Consider the following 9,172-nt stretch of genomic DNA (forward strand, 5'->3'; position numbering starts at 1 on the left):
CCGGGCTCGCAGCAGGGGCCGGGACCGCGGCTGCTGCTGCTGCTGCTGCGTCAGGCTCCGGGCGCTCCCGCCCGCCTCAGCATCCCCCCGCCTCCCTGCGCCCGCCTCTGCCCCTCCCGCTCTCGCCCGGCCTCACCTCTTCTCCCCGCCGCCGCCGCCGCCTCGTCTCTCCTTCTCCCTCCATTTCCTCTCCCATTCCCTTCCTTCACCCCCATTTTCTCACTCAGAGACTCATCGTGTGGAAAGGAGCTGGTGCAGCCCAGCCCCCTGCCTGAGGCAGGAGGATCCCCCCTCTCCAAGTCGTCCCTTGTGTAACCTCGTAGCACAACTACCTCCCAGCCTGGCACAGCCCCTGAGAACACAAGACATGGCGCCCTGTGGGCACCAGGTGTCCGCCTGCCCTGGCCCTGGGCCTGCACACATTGGCGACGTGTAGGGGGTGCATGCAGGTGCACGTGCACCCCCTAAGATCGGCTGTGCATCCTTTGAAAGTGCCAGCCACAAAACTGGACCCCACCAGTCAGCGATCGGCCGCTGGGGGACCCCCCACCATGAACAAAGTGTGCCCCCAGTGGCTGGGGGGGCACGGTGGCAGCGAAGCAAGTGGGAGCTCCCACAGACGCCACCAGCACTCTCTGTGGGAGGGGTGGCAAGCACCCACCATGTGTCACTGACCACGTGCAGATGCCGCTGGCGGTATCAGTGGCAGGGGAGGGGAGGTGGCAAGTGGCGACCTCCTGCAGGCACCACCAACAGTGTCGGTGGTGCCTTTTTGTAGGGGGTTCACCACCATGCTCAGAGGGTGCACATGCACCTACATGCACCCCCTACATGTCACCCCTAGGAAAAACCTCCCCCTCAGTGATCTGGTGCCCACCCAGACTTGGGAGGCACCAGTCGCCCATGCTGTGTGGGCTGCAGCTCATGGTGACTCTGCCTGGGGCCGTGAGCAGGATCAAAACGAGCTGCTTTGCGCAGAGCTGGGGCAAGGACAAAAGAAAGCCATTCCCTTTATTTTTTTTAAGAGCAACTCCGTTTTATATTAGTCCATGGACAGATGGATACACGCCCTCCTTTCACAGTCTTTGAGGAAGTGAGTTTGGGTTCAAGAAAGCCTGTTTTATCGATGGGGGGTGCACAGGTGCACTTGCACCCCCTTTTGAGTCTGGCTCCATCCAAATTTTGAAGCCAACTGCCTGGCGGTGGCAGCAGTGCTTCTAGTCAGGCAGTGCTTCAGGGAGTCAAATCCCTGGCATTTTATAATGGACCGTATCCCATCTGAACTCTTCATTTCACAGCTATTAACAACTGTCTCCTTCTTAATGGTCTTGATGTTCCACTTACCAAGCTCACCTCTGTGCTGCAAGGCTGCTGTCCTTTCCCTGCTCCTGGTCATGAAGCTCCTACTTCACAGCCCTGCAGGTTGTTATTAGCTCATTGCAGTAAAGTTTGTGTTGTTTTTTGCTTCCATGTGAAACTGAATCATACAGCCCTAGGCCCCCTAGTATCTTAGTAAAGCTTCTAGTTTATTTTTAACTGGAGGAAAGTATTTGGGGTTTTAATGTGATGATGCACCTCACTATTTGCACCTCCCTTTTCAAAATTCTATATCTATCCATGTCTATATCTTTAGTTAGTCTATAAGCCTAAGAACAGACAATCAAACAGCCCCATGCTGAATTGATTCAATCCTCACAGGTTAGTCTAAGCTGGGTAGATTGAACTGATAAGCAAATGAACAGACATTCACTTTTGATTCTAGAAATGCAACCACATGCCCACAGTGGCCCAGGCCAGAAGCCAGGGGGAGCTAGAGCACTGGTCCTTGCTCCACTGGAGCAGACAGCTTGGGCTAAGGCTATCCCCCCCACCCTGCAAGGGGGGCAGGTTTATAGGAAGTGCAAAGCATCCTGGGATGCTAGGGGGCTGAGTTAACCTGAATGTGAAGGAGATTTGAGACAAAAGTTCAGTAAACCAATTTAACCTAAATCAGTTAAGTCTGTTACTACATACAACATACATACATACAAACCAGTTTCACCCACTTTGAAAGTTGTTTATGTGCGCTGAACTTCTATTATGTTACAGATTTGAACCGGTTTCAGATCACTTATACCAGTTTATGCATAATTTCTCTCCCTAGCCTAAAAATACATATCTACCCTGTCTTCAGCTCAGTATTTGCATATGACAAGTTCTTTCACAGTGTAAATTCCCAGTCATGCAAGCATTCAGCAGTACCTCAAAATCTGGTGTTTCTTAGCAGCTTGGACTTTTAGTCAAAAGCACAGCCACTGAAACCAACCAGTCCTGATGGGTTTGGGTTCAACCAGAAACTACAGAGAAGTACGATGCTACCACTACAACTTGCTACCATTATCATATTTAAAGAAGATGCTGCCATGAGAATTACAAAGGAAGAATTAGGTAGACTGATAGGAAAGAAAATTAAAAACATTACATCATGGTGAAGCCACTGAATACTCCATTGCAAAGCTAGGTCAGCTTCCAGGATGCCACAAAACTTTGAAGGCCCTGGCATATGGGTGAGTACTAAACAAGCACAGTAGAGAGGCATCAGGAATATATATATATATATAATGTGAGAATAGTTTAGTATTAAATTTGATTTACGTGGAAGATGCACTGCCAAAGTACTTAGAACTCTATTCCTGCAACTTCTGTTCCAAATATTTTCTTAATGGAGAAACAATAAAAGGAAATAAAAATCAACCACAAAAAAATTTAAAAGACACATGAGTCAAGAACTCATGCACAGACTAGCAATCACACATGCAATCTAATGGTGGCTGCAATCTATGAATATCCAAAGCCCTTTTAATGCCAGACATAGACAAAAAGACTAAGCACATGCTTCTTGTAAATGAAAAGTACTCCTAATTGTATAGTGGGTAATCAAAAAAGGAAAGTGTACTTAGAGCAGATTATTTGCCTCAATGGCCAGTCAGCACACAGACTGAAGCAGAGGCTTCCACACAGCTGTACCTATCAAGAAGCCACAAATTGTAAACTGCTCACTTAGAAATAGTGCAACACAGACATTTTTGTCCAACAATTTCAGAATATTTTGCAAACATTAGGGGTGAAATCCCAACTTAGTTAGTGGTAAAATTCCCATGGACTTCAACAGGGTTGGGTTTTTACCCCATTTAAGAGCATATGCACATGTTTAAAGGCACAACTGCCTTTGGAATCTAGTGCAGGCTCATTTACTTTGCTTTTTGGTTAGGTTTTTCAGCCCATGATAAGCTGCTTGCCACCATGACTGTCCTGCAATCTGTACCTGAGCCTGAGTATACATACTCTTCAGTGCAATCATAACAACAATATACTTAGTGTCAGCACAGTACAAGGTAGGGCCATGGGCCCCAGCAGCCCTATGCCTGGTTGGACTGTACTGTAAGGAAGCGGACTCAGCCAATCCAGACATTTAGTGAAGGTTTCCCGATTCTTGCCAGCCACATCTTGATATTAAAGGATTACTTGTCAGGAGGTGGCCTACACTGCTGTATGTTGACCTGGATGCACTGGGCCCAATTCTTTGGGGCTCCTACCTCCCCTATACCCCGACCAAGCACCACCCAGTTGTTAATGCATCTGTCTTGCCCTTGGCACTCAGTGGGCATTCTCTTTCTATTCTCCAACCCTGGAGGCCTGCAGTTGTCTTGGGCCTATCTCTAGAAAAGTGATGGCTGTGTTAGCCCAATGGTCATCCTGTCGAGGCTTGGCAAACAGAAGGAAAATGGAAAATAACACAAAGCAAAGACCTGAACCCCTCAGCTCTGGGGCTGTTACAGCCGCTGGCAATGACCCCATGACAATGCCCATTATTCCTGAGGGGTGCAGGCTGTTCCTTAAAGCCTGGCCCTATCGGACAAAGGAAAACTCAAAAGAACCAAAAGGGAAATCCTAGACTATTTCTTTTCACCTGAGCATGGGCAACTCTCTCACTCCCCGAGGCTTCAGCATCAATTTCCCCAGCACTTCCCTGGAGGAGGTCTATTTCTGCTAGAGAATGGGCCTTTTCCCAGCCCTTCCTTAATTATCTGGATCTAGAGGGACAGAGCCCAGCATTTGCCCATGTCTCCCCAGCCCAGCCTGGCACTGGCTTCTCCCTTCTCCAGGTGTCAGGAGCTTGGCTTGATAGGCTCTCCCATAGAAACCAAAAGTAAAAAAAAGAAAGGAAAAGAAAACCCTGTTCCAGGTATGGGTGGCTTGCCTGTGGCCACTCCATTTCCTTGTGTGGCTTCCCACCGGCTTCCCCCTCCCTTCGCAGCACTGCCAGCTCAGCACCAGTATTGTGGACTACGGGAGCCCCTCCAAGCTTCCCAACTGAGGGACAACTCCATCTTTGGCTTCTGGAGCCTCTGATCCAGCATCCCACTGTCCCAGTGTGAAGACGCCCTCCCTGTGTCCATCCTGCCCATGCTCCAGTCTCAGCAGCAGGCCTGAAATACTCATGCAGCTGTGGGGCAGTTCAATCCATACTGAACAGGTCCCAATAAAACGGGGCTCCTGTGTCAACTTCTAGTCTCTTATTGTAATTGGTTCCTGTGGGGCAGGTGAGATGATTTCCTCAGCAGCTGTGGATTTAAAAGGCTCTTTTCTCACCTCTTCACATTTGGATATACCTGAAGTAGCACAAGAACTTAGTGGGATGGTATGACCAGTCACCTCCCCCGGCACCATCTTTTTGATTATCCGCGTGTCACGTGGGGCACCCTTGGAGCCTGTTATGTAATTCTTCAGTCCCACCCTACTCTTGCCTGCCACATCTTGATGGAATATTATTTTTTTGAGCGGGAGACTACCTATTATTCTGAGTATGTTGGGGTCTCACCTATTCTGGCTTGACCCCTGTTTTCTCTGGCTAGGCCCCCCCATCCAAGCCCACTAAATAGGGTTGGACTCTGAGGCTCTAGCTTTTCCTGCTCCTTTATGGAGCATGACACTCCTCAGCCCCAAGGCATGGGAGCCAGACCCACAACCAGTGAGTCGCGGGCTCAAGACCCGGGTGTGACCCGAAACTGCCTCTGTCAGTCCAAACAAGAAAAAAAAACAAAAAGACAAACCACAACTGCACTCTGGTGCACCAGGCCTCCCTGGCCTTTTTAAAATAGTCCTTTAAATACCAGGGTTTGTGCACCCTCACTGGTGCTGGGGTCTGTGCCCCCAAAACTGCATCCTCATTGGTGCTGGGTACCCACTCTGAAGAGGGTCCCAAAAATGAGGCCTCCTCCAACCCCTAATAGCCTCTCCCAAACCACCGGGTCTTATTCAATAATCACACAAAAAATAATAATAATAATAACTGTACGTGCTTAATCAACACAGCGTCAGCTTATATGAACTCTCTTTGAGTCTCAGCTCCACACCGCTGGCTACAGTCTTGGTTGTGGGGCCAGTGGTCACCTTGCAGGGCTTCCATAGCTTCCCCCTTCCTGCCGAGGACCTCTGCCCAACCTTCTTCCTGGAGCTCTCAGGGGGACTGCTTTACCTTTGGCTGCTGACCTCCCCACTGCTGTTCCACCCAGGGTTTTTTTTATAGTCCTGCCTCTTCCGGTCAGCTGACTAGCCATCCCATTTCAGCAATTAACCCCTTCCTCCCCAGCCCTCCTTGCCCAGAAGGTTCTTGCCTTATAGGTTTCGGTTCCCTGTCACAGGTGGGTGAAGGATTTATAAAATTAATCCACCATTGAAATGCAGTTATCATAAGGGTGTAAGGCAGTACCTGTCTAATGGCACACCACACTATTACAACACAAGTTAAAACAAGAAGCTCAAACAAATACTGCAACTGAAATTACAATAGACACCAGGGCTACTGGAAGACAGTCTAAAATCCCCAGGCTGAATCAATTCAATCTCCACAGGTTAGTCTAAACTGCGTAGATTGAACCGATAAGCAAGTGAATAGACATTCACTTTTGATTCTGGAAATGCAGCCACATGCCTGTAGTGGCCCAGGCCAGAAACAGAGGATGCTAGATAACTTGGTCCAAGCCTAGCTCACCCAAATTGCAAGGGGACGTTTGTGGGGAGGTGAAAAACATCCCAGGATGCTGGGGGGCTGTGAGTTAACTTGAATCTGGAAGAAGTTCAGTAAACCAATTTAACTTAAATCAGTTAAGTCTGATTCTGCATCTATCCAAGTTTATCTTAAACCCATTTCAGCCATTTTGAAAGTGGTTTATGTGCACTGAACTTCTGTTGTGTTACACATTTGAACCAGTTTTCAATCACTTTTACCAGTTTATGTGTAATTTCTGTTCCCAGCCCAGGACTGCCGTCCCCCATTTTTATGAGAAAGGCCATAAGAAGCCCTCTCTAATGGTTGTTTCATATTATTATAAATTGTATGTACATTACTTCAGAGCGGCAAGGATTTCTTAGAGCGAGGTATTTTGTTGGTCCAACTATATGAATGTAAGATATTTTTCATCAGATCTCTCATCATAGAAAGCTGGGCACAGCAAGTGAAGCAGAGCACAGGCTGAGAGAATTTCTCAGGTGTGGCAAACACACAATTTACAGCCCTTTTCCTATGCTGTGCCTAGCTTCCTATACAACATCACTCTTACATTACCATTACTTTAGATGCATATCTAATGGTTTGTTGGACTAAAGACACCTGTTCTTGTTTGATCTGAAAGGATAAGCAAACCAAAGTTTGATTAATATTTGAGCTGGGCCATAAACTAGAGATCCCAATCATTGTGGCCAAATACTAGATTGTGGAAACCGTGACTAGGAGTTCATTTAGGACAGCTATTTAAAAAGTTCCTGGTGCGCTAGTACTGACTTAGTGGTAGACCATGATCTACTACAGTCCCTCCAATACTGCTGCTTGGAACAAAGGTCTCCTGTCTTTCCAAGTACTCACCTGGCCTAATGCTACCTAATTTGTAAAATCTTATGAGATCACAGTATGTAGTTATATAGGTTTTCACAGGGAGAAGTGTGGGATTAGAAGAAAGCCCCAGAAACTGAAAACATTTGATACTCACCTGAGCTGTGAAGAGGAGCCCAGCTGCAGCAGGGAGCATCCCACTGCGTTTCCGCAATAAGTGCTCATTCCAGATTGGCAGCGAGGGAATGAAGAGAGGTACTTCTGGCCTCGGAGAGCAGCTGGCAAGAGACAGCAGCATCTGGAGACAGGGGATGCAGGAGATTTCTCCAGCGCACAATGTCCCACGGCCATCTGTGGGAGAAGAGAGCAAGGCAGCTGACAAAAGTGGTCAGAAGAGCACTGACTAAAGGAAGGAGCCTCAGCTACAAGAATCCAGGTGGGTTCACTTGGGGTAAAGATTGAAGCCCTGAGGATTTTGAATCGGATATTGTCTGCAGCACATGGGGTATGGGCACAGAGCAGACCACATAATATTGCCAGTTAAAAAGGGCAAGACTTTTTTTCTCCCTTTTCCAACCCCACTGATCAGGGAGTAGTGCTGTCAGTGAAGCATGGAGGGTTGATTTACCCCCAGAACTCTTAATGAATCAAGTCAAGTATACAATCTCCTAATTAATAGATTCCAGTATACAGACTCCTAATGAACTAATTTGAGTATACAGACTGTTCATGAATTGACCTCAATGTATGGACCCTTAATGAACTGGGCCCAGCTTATTTCATAGATTTCATAGACATTAGGGCTGGAAGGGACCTCAGAAGATCTTTGAGTCCAGCCCCCTGCCCCAGGGGCAGGAAGTCAGCAGGGTTCATAGGATCCCAGCAAGATAAGCATCCAATTTGCTCTTGAAGGTGTTCAATGTAGGTGCTTGAACCACCTCTGGCAGCAGTCTATTCCAGACCTTGGGGGCTTGGACAGTAAAGAAATTCTTCCTTATGACCAGCCTGAAATGGTCATGGACAAGTTTGTGACCATTCGACCTTGTCACCCCTTGGGGCACTCTGGTGAACAGATGTTCTCCCAGATCCTGGTGAGCACCCCTGATAAACTTATAGGCAGCCACCAGATCACCCCTGAGCCTGCGCTTTTCCAGGCTGAAGAGTCCCATAGCTCTCAACCTCTCATTATAAGGTCTGTTTTCCTAATCTCTGATCATGTGCATGGCTCTCCTCTGGACTCTCTCAAGCTTCTCCACATCCTTTTTGAGTAGTGGAGCCCAAAACTGGATGCAGTACTCCAGCTGTGGCCTCACCAAGGCCAAGTACAATGGGAGAATGATGTCCTGGGATTTGCTTGAGAAGCATCTATGGATGCATGCCATTGTCTTGCTCGTTTTACTAGCTGCAGCATCACATTGATGGCTCATGTTCATCTTGTGGTCAAACATGAAACCCAAGTTCCTTTCATCTGTATCGTTAGCCAGTGTAACACTGCCGAGTCTATACGCATGCTGCAGGTTTTTCTTCCCAAGGTGGAGAACCTTGCATTTTCAGGTTCTCATCCACCCATTTCCTGAGCTTGTCCAGGTCAGCCTGGATTGCCCTCCTGTCCACAGGTGTGGATGCTTTACCCCAAAGTTTTGTGTCATCGGTGAACTTGGCCAGTCCACTTCTGATACCAATGTCCACATCTTTAATGAAGATGTTGAGTAGTATAGACCCAAGGACAGAGCCTTGAGAGACCCCACTGGTCACAACAACGATTGACTTCCATCAACCACCACCCTCTGGGCCCAATCACAGAGCCAATTCCCCAACCAGCGGATCGTGGAGAAGTTGAGGCCACAATTAGCCAGTTTTGCTAACAGGTGATCATGGAATACCAGATCGAAGGCTTTTTTAAAGTCAAGATATACAACATCAGTCTCTTCTCCCATATCCAGGTGATAGGTCACCTGGTCATAAAAGGAAATAAGATTTGTCAAGCAAGACCTATGTGCAAGAAACCCGTGCTGGCTCAGGATGGTGCCATTGGCCAGTCTGTTAAGAATGGTCTCTTTGATAACCTTTTCTAAGATCTTCCCCAGGACTGAGGTCAGGCTGATGGGTCTGTAGTTTGCTGGATCAACTTTCCTCCCTTTCTTGAAGATAGGCACCACATTGGCCTTCTTCCAATCTTTGGGCACTTCGCCAGAGCACCAGGAGTTCTCCAAGATCCATGCCAGGGGCTGAATTATGATGCTTGCCAGCTCCTTGAGTACCCTGGGTTGTAAACTGTCAGGGCTGGCTGACTTGAAGGTA

The sequence above is a fragment of the Crocodylus porosus genome, unplaced genomic scaffold, assembly GCF_001723895.1.
Source record: "Crocodylus porosus isolate Cpor-Errol unplaced genomic scaffold, CroPor_comp1, whole genome shotgun sequence".
NCBI lineage: Eukaryota > Metazoa > Chordata > Crocodylia > Crocodylidae > Crocodylus > Crocodylus porosus.